The 10,135-nt window shown below is 36.9% G+C and overlaps 1 pseudogene; it reads right to left on the bottom strand.

Annotated features, from left to right (window-relative positions):
- Positions 1-6,816: 6,816 nt before the first annotated feature.
- LOC138176407 (large ribosomal subunit protein eL14 pseudogene) lies at positions 6,817-7,446 on the bottom strand (annotated as a pseudogene).
- Between the last annotated feature and the right edge of the window lie 2,689 nt (positions 7,447-10,135).

Consider the following 10,135-nt stretch of genomic DNA (forward strand, 5'->3'; position numbering starts at 1 on the left):
ATAAGTAGTTGTTGGTGAATTCCTTCTGAGGAATGCATAGGTAGTCACATATTCGCCCCTGAAATATATAACATGGAGCTGTTTTCCCTGAAGCATACCAGTTTGTCACTGCTGTCAATTGAAGGTAAAGTCTTCGAAGAGGAAAGAAACCAAAACAAAATATAAGTTTTGTAAATGAATGGCTGGTTAAGAAGGTAGTACTTGAGGACATGTTAATAAGGACATGGTTAAATGATTGCCATGTTTGCCACTTCTGGACTGGAGGACTGAGAGATTCCATGATTGGGTAGGGTCTACTACCAGTTTGTGTCAGAGGTAGAACTTGAACCTAAGCCTTCTTGGCTTCAAGGTCGATTCCCTATCTATTACTGTCATGTCACCACAATAGGCATCAAATTGAAAGTGAATCACAAGTCAAGTGACCCTGGATTCCTACCCTGTTCTCATTTTTACCAGTAACTTTAAAGCCAAACATGAGAAACTTTCCAGAGGACTGCTGCTGTGAACAGCTTCAAAGTTTTGATTATATAGTATAATGAACTCTCTATTTATTCAGCAGTAAATTAAGGCAAAACATTCACAGAAATCAAAATAAAATATTCAAAATGATATGACATAACAACTTATCACTAAAATGTCCACATACTTTTCACCAAAGTGGCCACATAATTTTAAACAAAGTACAATCATTTAGGAGCTTATAATTTAGTAAGTCCTGAATTCAATCATCCTTAAGGAGGCTTGTCTCCTTAATAGACACAAAGTACAAAGGTCAAAGTTCTCCACCCCTAAGTAACAGTAAATCATAATTTTCTCAGTCAGCATTAGGTCCCCGAGAAGAGATCTTTTCATCTTGACTTGAGGCTGGCTCTCAACTTCCATGGTTTCTCTTCCATGGTCTGAGCTCCTGCACAAGTCTAGACAAATGTCACCTGGGTTCAAAGGCAGGCAGCTTCCAGTTCCTTCTCCAGTTCTTCATCCAGTTCCAATTCGATATTGAAGCTCACAGTGTCCAGTCCAACATCAGGTCCTTCACAGTTTCTGTTTCTGGGAAGACAAAGCTTAGCAAAGCCAAAAGACACATTCATGCACATTGCTGGCACCATCATCAATTCACTATCTGCCTGTGAAATCAACAGGGACCCACAAACAAGGTCCAAGAAGTTAATACAAATCATCAACATAGAAATCAACAAAGACCCACAAACAAGGTGAAAGAGGTCAATACAATTCATGACTGAAGTCCCACAATCTCAAAAACCCTACTCCAGGACTTTTGTAAACAGACAACCAGAAAATCCTCTTTCAGAACTTCCAGTAAGTTCCCAGGTCTTTTATAGAAAATATCACAAACATCAACACAGACAGAAGAGACAAACATAGAGTGCCAGGATACCACAAGTTTTCTCCTTCTCCACTGCAAGAGCTCCCTTCTCAGTTCTTCTCTCTCCAGCCTGGGCCTCTCCTTATATATGGTCATTAGCTCCTCCCCTTCACAAGTTCTAGGGTTCAAAAGTAGTGGGATTCACAAGTTCTGGATCTTAATACTTGATACAATCATGAACTGAAACAAGGTGTTTACTTCTGTGTTAATTAAAGGTCTGAAATGAGGTGTTAACTACTCCTTTGCTTGCCATTACAGTAACTTACATATTGATAAAAATTGAGTCAGAAATTGAACAAAATGAGATTCCCTAAAAAAAATCCCCAGAACCAGTTGAATTTTTGAAGGTGAATTCTATCAAATATTTAAAGAACACTTAATTCCAATACTGTATTAACAATTGGGGAAAAAACATAAAAAATATTTGGGTGTATTTTAAAATTGCTCTTCTAGGTTTTTTTTTAGCTGCATGCCCAATTCTTCTAATCTTTCTTTATTTTATGGATGTTAGTATTTAGAGATATACAGTTTCTGTTATGTACTGTTTTGGCTACATCTCATAAATTTTGGTATTTTGTCTCATTATTATCATCGTGACTACTTTGTCCTCTGGAATAACTTATTTTAAGCCCTTTAATGCAGAAGCCACTAAATCCTGTGTTATCCTGACTGTGATTCCATAATATTCGACGTGTTTCTTTCTGGATTCTTGCAGTATGTTCTTGAATGAGGCACTCAAGAATTTGATCATAATACTTCTTGGGATTTTCCTTTTGGGATTTTTCCTGGGGAATTGACCCAAGGTTTCTTTGAATTTCTATTTTTCCCTTTGATTGTAGGACATCATGGAAGTTTTCCTTAACATATTTTAAAATAATATTTTTGGGCTTTCTTTATCATGACTTTCAGGTAGTTCAATAATTATTAAATTATCTCACCTCAATCTATTTTCCAGATCAGATTTTTTTCCCAGAAAAATATTTTACAATTCTTTCTATTTTTCTTTCATTTAAAAATTTTTGTTGTGTTGTTTCTTGATATTTAATAGAGTTATTAGTTTCTACTTGTCCAAATGTAATTTTTAAGGCATTATTTCCTTCAGTGAGCTTTTGAACTTCATTTTCCATTTGGTCAATTCTACTTTTAAAAAAGTTCTTTTCTCTTCAGGCAAGGTTGTTGACTCTCTTTTCATGATTTTCTTGCATCATTCTCATTTTTCTTCCCAGTTTTTCCTCTACTTCTCGTATTTGATTTTCCAAATCCTTCTTGAGCTCCTCCATGACCTGTAAGTAGTTCATATTTTTCTTAGAAGCTTTTTTTTTTTAAGCAATCGGGATTAAGTAACTTGCTCAAGGTTACACGGACAGGTGTTTCTGGGTGGATGCTAACTGTCTGAGCCCATATTTGATCCCCAGGTCTTCCCGACACTGGGGCTGGTGCTCTCAATCACTGTGCTACCTGGCCACCCCTTAGAAGCTTTTGTTGCAGGAGTTCTGATTTTGTTGTCTTCCTCCCATTCCATGCATTGATCCATTTTGTCCCTAAAAAAGGAATCTAATGTTTAATTGCTGTGCTTGCTTTGCTTCCTTTTCTTGCACATGTTGTCACTCAATTACTTGACTTTTGAGCTCTTTGCCAAAGTAGAACTCTGCTTCCAGAGAGGAGAGCTTTGTCCGAAATTGCTGGTTTTCAAAGCTGCTGGAGCTCTTACCTGGATGTCCTGTCTGCTGCTTCCACAAGCTTTAGCTCACTGGTCGCACAACTCAGGACCACCACCCAAGACTGCAATCCAGATCCAGGCACATTAAAGAAGAGTGATTACCCTCTGAATGTTTGCTTTGTCCCCCTCCAATCTGCAGGCCAGGAGCTCTGAAGGAGCCATATGGAGGTTTCTGCACGGCCGCAGTGCTATGAGCTCCTGAGGCTGGACCATGCTCCCTCTGGCCCCAACAGTTCCAATAGAGTTCTTCACTGACCTTTTACTTTGTCTTTGGCATTTATGGGTTGATATTTCTGGAAACCACTACAGCTGGTGGTGATCCACTCTCCCAAAGTCCTCTCCAGACACTGCTTGTCACTGCAGGACAAAACTGTGTCCTCATGTGGGGCTGGGCTCTGTTCCCATGCTGCAATGGACCCTTTCTGTAGACCTACTGGTTTGCCTTCAGGGGGAGATTTGTTTCTCTCTCTCACTTTGTAGGTGTTGTAGCTCCAAAGTTTGTTTAGAGTCATATTTTATAGGTATTTGGGGTGTTTATGGTGGGAGCTCATGGAATTTTCTTCTTTCCATGCCACCATCTTGGCTCCACCCCACAAGAAGCTCTTTTCTTCATTGAATTTTTGCACTCCCTGCCCCCTGACTTTTGTGATTCTTTTACCAAGTTTTTTTACTCTTTTTTCATAATTCTCTTGCATCACATTCATTACTTTTCCAGTTTTTTCTACCACTCTATTATTTTATTTCTTCGTATATTTTAATATTTTAAACTTAAATACAAAATTGTGAAAAAAAACATTGCCATGTACACAGTAAACTATAATAGAGAATTCAATATAAAATAATGAATTTCCATTTCAAGAAAACCTATATAATAACAACTACCATTGTTTTCAAGTTGCCCAGTCTTTCTTTGCTTCCTTGTTGTTTTCTTTTGTTCTCTGCTGTATACTTTTTAAATTAAGCTTTTTTTTTTCTCTTTCTTCCCCCTACTATCCTAATAAGGTCTATAATGAATATTGGATATTACAGATAAATCAATAGATATAAATAGTGTATTTGTATACATACTTATACACATATATGTACATGTATGTTTGAATATAGATAGGTAGATAGAGATAGATAGATATATAGTTAGGGCGATATAGATTGATAGATATGTAAGACTCTACTATGCTTATTGCCTCCATCCATCAGAAAGGGTATAGTGGCTCCCTTCATAATTCCAAATCTTTCTATATCTTTCTAATCACACCCTATCCGAGAAGTTGTCTATGAATGTTTTTTACTCTTCTTTTTTTTTTTGTTTTACTTTGATTCTTGGCTACACAGGTTTTATTTATACTAGAAATTTTTAATATAAAATAAATTAAAATTTTACTTTTTACACTTCAACAATACTCTCTCCTTATACTACAGTTTAAGGTCTGATATTGCTGAATCAATTTCCTTTACATTTTTTCCCCCTGATTTCTTTGAAGCTCCTGACTTTTTGCTCTTCCAAATGAACGTTTTTATAATTTTTTCTAAATCAATAAATTTTTATTTTTAGTAATTTAATTGGGATGACATTGAATAAATATATCAGGTAAAATTATTTTAAAAATTATCTTGTCTTTCCCTTCCCATGAACAATTATTACTTCAATTATTTAGATCTGAGTTTATTTGCATATCAAGTGTTTTGTGTTTATGCTCATATAGTTGCTGTGTCTGTTTTGGTAGGTATATACTCAGGTATTTTGTAATGTCTAAGTATTTTAAATGGTCTAAAATAATGTTCAATAATATTGCTGACACACAGTGTAGTTTCTCTGTTTTTCACTTTTGAATAAGTCTATTTTAACTTTGCCTGAAATCATGATCACTATTCCTTTTTTTCCATACTAAATCCTACTCTTTACCTTTATTTTATCTTTGTGTGTATCTCTCATTTTCATAATGTTTTCTTAAAACAATATATTCTTGAATTAAAATTTTTAATTAGCTATCCATTTCCATTTTATGGGCAAATTTGTCCTGTTCACATTATAAGCTAAAATTACTTACTGTGCATTTTCCTCATTCCTATTTTCCTCACTATTGTTCTCACCCTATTTACCTTACCCCTCATAACTCCTTTCCTGATACCTTGCCCACCTACTCCTTAACCTACCCATCCCTCTAAGAATCCTTCCCTTATAGTCTCCCCCCACCTTATCCGCTTTTCCTCTTCTTTCTTTTTGTTTGTTTTGGAGGACAATTGGGGTTAAATAATTTGCCCAAGGTTACATGGCTAGGATTTGGGGGGATTTGTGTGTGTGTGTGTGTGTGTGTGTGTGTGTGTGTGTATGTGTGTGTATGTGTGTAGGTGTGTTAAGTGTCTGAGTTCACAACCAAACTCGGGTCCTCCTGACTCTGGAGCTGATTCTTTACTCACTGCACCACCTAGCCACCCCTTCCTCTTATTTCTTTCTGAATTTAGAAGACGTTTTTTACTGTTCTAGATATATATATGTTGTTCCCTCTTTAACCCTTTCTCAATGAAAACAGGGTTCCAGCACTACCCACACTTCCCCCTAATGGCTTCTTCTGTATACATATATATATATATATATATATATTCTTTTCATGCCTCATTTGTTTGAAATAATTATTGCTTTTTATCTCTACCTACACAGTTTTATTTTGATTTAGAATCACTCCATCATACTCAGCTCAGCCCATGCCTTGTTTTCAAACTACCTGAAAAATTATGACAATCATTAAAGTACCACTAATATTTTCACTTATACAAAAGTAAAGAATTTGACCTTACTGAATCCCTTATTTCTGGTCTTTAAAGTTTATCTTATTTTTCTCCTGGATGTAATATGTTGATTTTTCACTTAAGTTCTGGAATTTTTGTCACAACAACCTGAAAGTCTTTGAGTTTGTTAAATGTCCATTTTTTTTTTTTCATTGAGTATTAAACTTAACTTTGCTGGATGAGTTACTCTGAGTCATAACCCCAAATTTTTGGTTCAGTGGGATACAGTATTCCAAGACCTATGGTCCTTCAATATAGCAGCTACAAGGTCTTGTATACTCCATGCTAAATTGTTACACTTATCAAATTGGGTTTTTAATATAAAATTAGGTAAATTGTTCTTTCTTATTGCTCCCATATTTTCTCCTTAACTTGGAGATTTAAAATTTAGCTATGATATATGTACAAATTTTCCTCCTAGGATCTCTTTCAGGTGGTGATCAATATTTTTTTTTCTATGTCTACTTTGCATTCTTATTCTGGAAAATCAGAGTAATTTCCTTTGATACTTTCTTGTAATAATATATTAAGTTTTTTTTTTGTAATTTCCAGGGAGTCTAACTATTCTTATATTATATCTCCTCAATATGTTATCAAGATTAGTTGTTTTTCTGATGAGATGTTTCAATATTTCTTCTTTTTTCCCTTTTATTTTGTTTATGATTCCTTGTCTTAGAATGTTTTTGGCTTCTGCTTGTCTAATTCCAGTTTTCAAGGACTTATTTTTTCTTAAGGTTTTGATTCTCTATTTCCAGCTGGTTGATTTTCTTTTCATAATTTTCTTGATTTTCTTGCATTGCTCTTATTTTTCTTTCTAATTTTCCCTCAATCTCTCTTATTTGATTTTGTGTGTGTGTGTGTGTGTGTGTGTGTGTGTGTGTGTGTGTGTGTGTAGGAAAATTTTTATTTGATTTTGTGCAGCCTCTTACTTTTTGGCCTTTGGAGCAGCTGCTTTCTGGGCAGGTGCCTTATGGGCAGGTCTTTTCTGAGCAGATCACTTCTTGGCTGGGGATTTCTGGCTGTAGGCTTTCTGACCCTTCTGGCTGGGGGCTGCCTTCTGGCCCTCAGCCTTCTTTGAGGGGATCTTCTTAGGGGAGACCTTTGCAGCAAGTGCCTGCTGGGTGGCTCCCTTCTTGGGAGACCCCTTCTGGGTGGATGCCTTCTGTAGCTTCTTCATTTCATGCTTGATAATTCTATTTCTCATTTTCTTTGCCTTCATGACTTTGTAATGGTCAAAATCTGTCATCTTGACTTTCTGCTCTCTGGCTTCAATCTTCTTGGCCCATCTTGTGGCTTTCCATTTTGTACCGATCTTTTCTTTCTCCTATGCAGCCTGGACATACTTCTGACGGGCACTTTGTGGGAACTTCAGCATGAAGTCTGTGAGTTGCATACATTTAAATGGCATGGCCTGCCTCCTCACACCGCTGCAGGGGCCATCAACCAAAGCCCGATTCTGGTTGATCATGTCCATGATGGCCACCAGCTTGCCGGCATGAAATCTGAAGGAGATGTAGGCCACTCAGCCGATCTCCACATAGGGCTTGAACACCATCTTAGTGGCACTGAATGAGAAGTCTTATTTGATTTTTAAAGTCTTTTTTTTTAAATTCTTCCAAGAACTCTTTTTGTGCTTAAGACAATTTGATGTTTCTCATTGAAAAAGTAGGGCTTGCAGATATTAGTTATAGTCCTGAGGTATGTGCAATGATGCTCCAAGTCTTACCTCCTTACTGTTATTTTCTGAGGGCTGTCTTGAGGCCCATGTTTGGGCTTTCCTTGCCACTCCTAAGTCACAGTTAGGGCCCCCAACCACACTGTCCCACAAATGATCTTGCTCTCTGAAGTCCTTCCAGTAACTGCAAACTATAGTTGTTTTCTCTGTCCCAGAACTGAAACCAGGGTCTCTGCTCTCCTATAAGTGCCTACAGTCAACAGGATCCCTGCCCTCACTGCTGTACTCACCATAGATGTACATATATGCTAAATCCTTCTTCCCACAGCCACAGCCCTGGCTGTGCTTGGCATCCCTCAACAATGGAAAGTCCTTCAATATTCTCCTCCTGAGCCCCAGCCCTGTTGGCAAGATAAAAGTTTCTAGGAGTGAGGCTGCCTCTCAATCCTGTTGCCCCAGGGCTTGTTCTTTGTTGATTATACATAGTAGATCTGTAGGTACTTGCACTTTACTTAGGCCAAACCTCTATCTCTAGAGGTAGGGTATTACCTGGAGTCTTCTTACATTGTCACAAGAGGACCACCACTTTACCTTGTGCTTATTTCTACTGCTCTGAGTTGATACTCTGCCTTTTTGTTTGAAGAGCCAAAAATGTTCTGACCTACTCTGCCATCTTCCCAGAATCCTCTCCCTCTATTATTTTATTTCTAAAATAGTTCTTGAGTTCTTCTAGGAATTCTGTTTGGACTTGACACTGTCACTTTTTTCTTTAAGGTTTTGCATGAAGCTGTTTTGACACTGTTATTCTCTTCTGATGATTTTTGTTCTTCCCTATCAGTATAGCAACTCTCTGGTTTGTTTCTTTTTTTGTTGTTTGCTCACATTTCCAGTCAATATCTTGGCTTTTACTTCATGTTAAAGTTGGGCCCTGATCCTTGGGTGGAGGGGGCACTGTCTCAAGCTTATGGTTTTTCATGCTACTAGTTTCAGAAATAACTCTCAGTACCTTTAAGTTTTCAGTTATTCTAAGGTGGTATGATCTAAGGAGAGATTTGTTCATTTCTCTCCTACCTGTACTCTGGTTTATGAGGTGCTCCAAGAGCCTTTATCCATCCTGGAGTGGGGACCAGAATCCCTGTTCCCCTGCAATTGTTACCTATATACCTATATTACCTTGTAATCTCCTTCTGACCAGTTGTCTGGTGCCCTCACTAGCTGGGGGCTGAGAAACCTAGAAGGCAAAGCTCCTGATTCATTCATCCTAAAGCCTGTGTTGGCTTTCCTGGGTATAGCCTGTGCTGGACTGTGCTCCACTATCACCCCAGAGAGACAGACCTCTCCTGTAGGCCTTCCATGTTGTCTAAGTTTGGATTCTGATTTTGTTGGTTCTGCTCCTCCAGAATTCATTTTGAGGTATCATTTTAAAGTTGTTTGGAAGGAACTGGAAGAGGTCAGGTAAGTCCCCACCTTTACTCTGTCACCTTTGTTCCTCACCCAAACATTTCGATGAATATAAATTAAAGGGGGTACCCATCAATAGGGGAATGAATAAACAAATTATGGTATATGAATATAATGTAATACTCATATTGTAAACAATGAAGAAAGTAATGGTTTTAGACAAATCGGGGAAGATTTGCATATATTTGATTCATACTACAGGGTAAAACTAGAAGAACATTTTCAAAAAACAACCTCCTCCCCCCAAAAAAATAGCAAATTTGAAAAATTTAAGATAACTTATCTATGCAATGGCTTACCATTACAGGACCACACTATCTACCTCCTGACAGAAAGAAATTAAATTCAGGGTATATACCTATACCTACAGCTATATAATATAGGTATATAGCAAAAGTATACTAGCTATATTATAGGTATAGATAGATTAAATGGATAGACAGACAGACATACAGATAGATACATACATACATACATATGATGTAGCCAATGTATTAATTTGTTTTTCTTGAGTATGAATTTTTCCCTTTTCTTTTTCATGGAGAAGATAAGGAGAAAAATAAATTTTTGTTATTTGAAAAAATAAATGAAGGATCATTGTTCCATGAAATGTATTAACTGGGAAGATCATACCAATTTTTTTTTTATTTGGAGAGAAGAAAAAAGAAAAGTCATAAACAGCTTACACTTAAAAAATGTAAGTAGTTCTATCTTCATTATGATTAAGCTTGAGATTCATTCAATGGGCAAATTGTGTATTAAATTCATTATTGGCTTGGTTCCATATGCCAGCATCTGTGCAGGTCACATAACTATGGTATATTCTATTCCAAACATTGAGGTTGAAATTTTTCTCCCTTCATGCAGAGAATAGAAAGAATTTTACAAAATTGAAGCAAGGGCCTTTTATTAACCAAGTTTTGCTGCTGAGTGTACTCTCACCTAGTATCTCTTTCTCCCAGTTCCAGTAGCTAGGCTCTTACATTGAGCAAGCTTCCATATTTTCCTCTATTTCTAGAAGTAGAACTTTTATCTAATTGTGCATTCATCTGATGCTGCCTTGGTGTCCAATTCAGCAGAACTCAGTTCTTCAAGGAGTAGGATTTGT

Source organism: Petaurus breviceps, unplaced genomic scaffold (assembly GCF_028583685.1).
Source record: "Petaurus breviceps papuanus isolate PSGF00001 unplaced genomic scaffold, PetGlider_PUasm1.0 88714, whole genome shotgun sequence".
NCBI classification, from domain to species: Eukaryota; Metazoa; Chordata; class Mammalia; order Diprotodontia; family Petauridae; genus Petaurus; species Petaurus breviceps.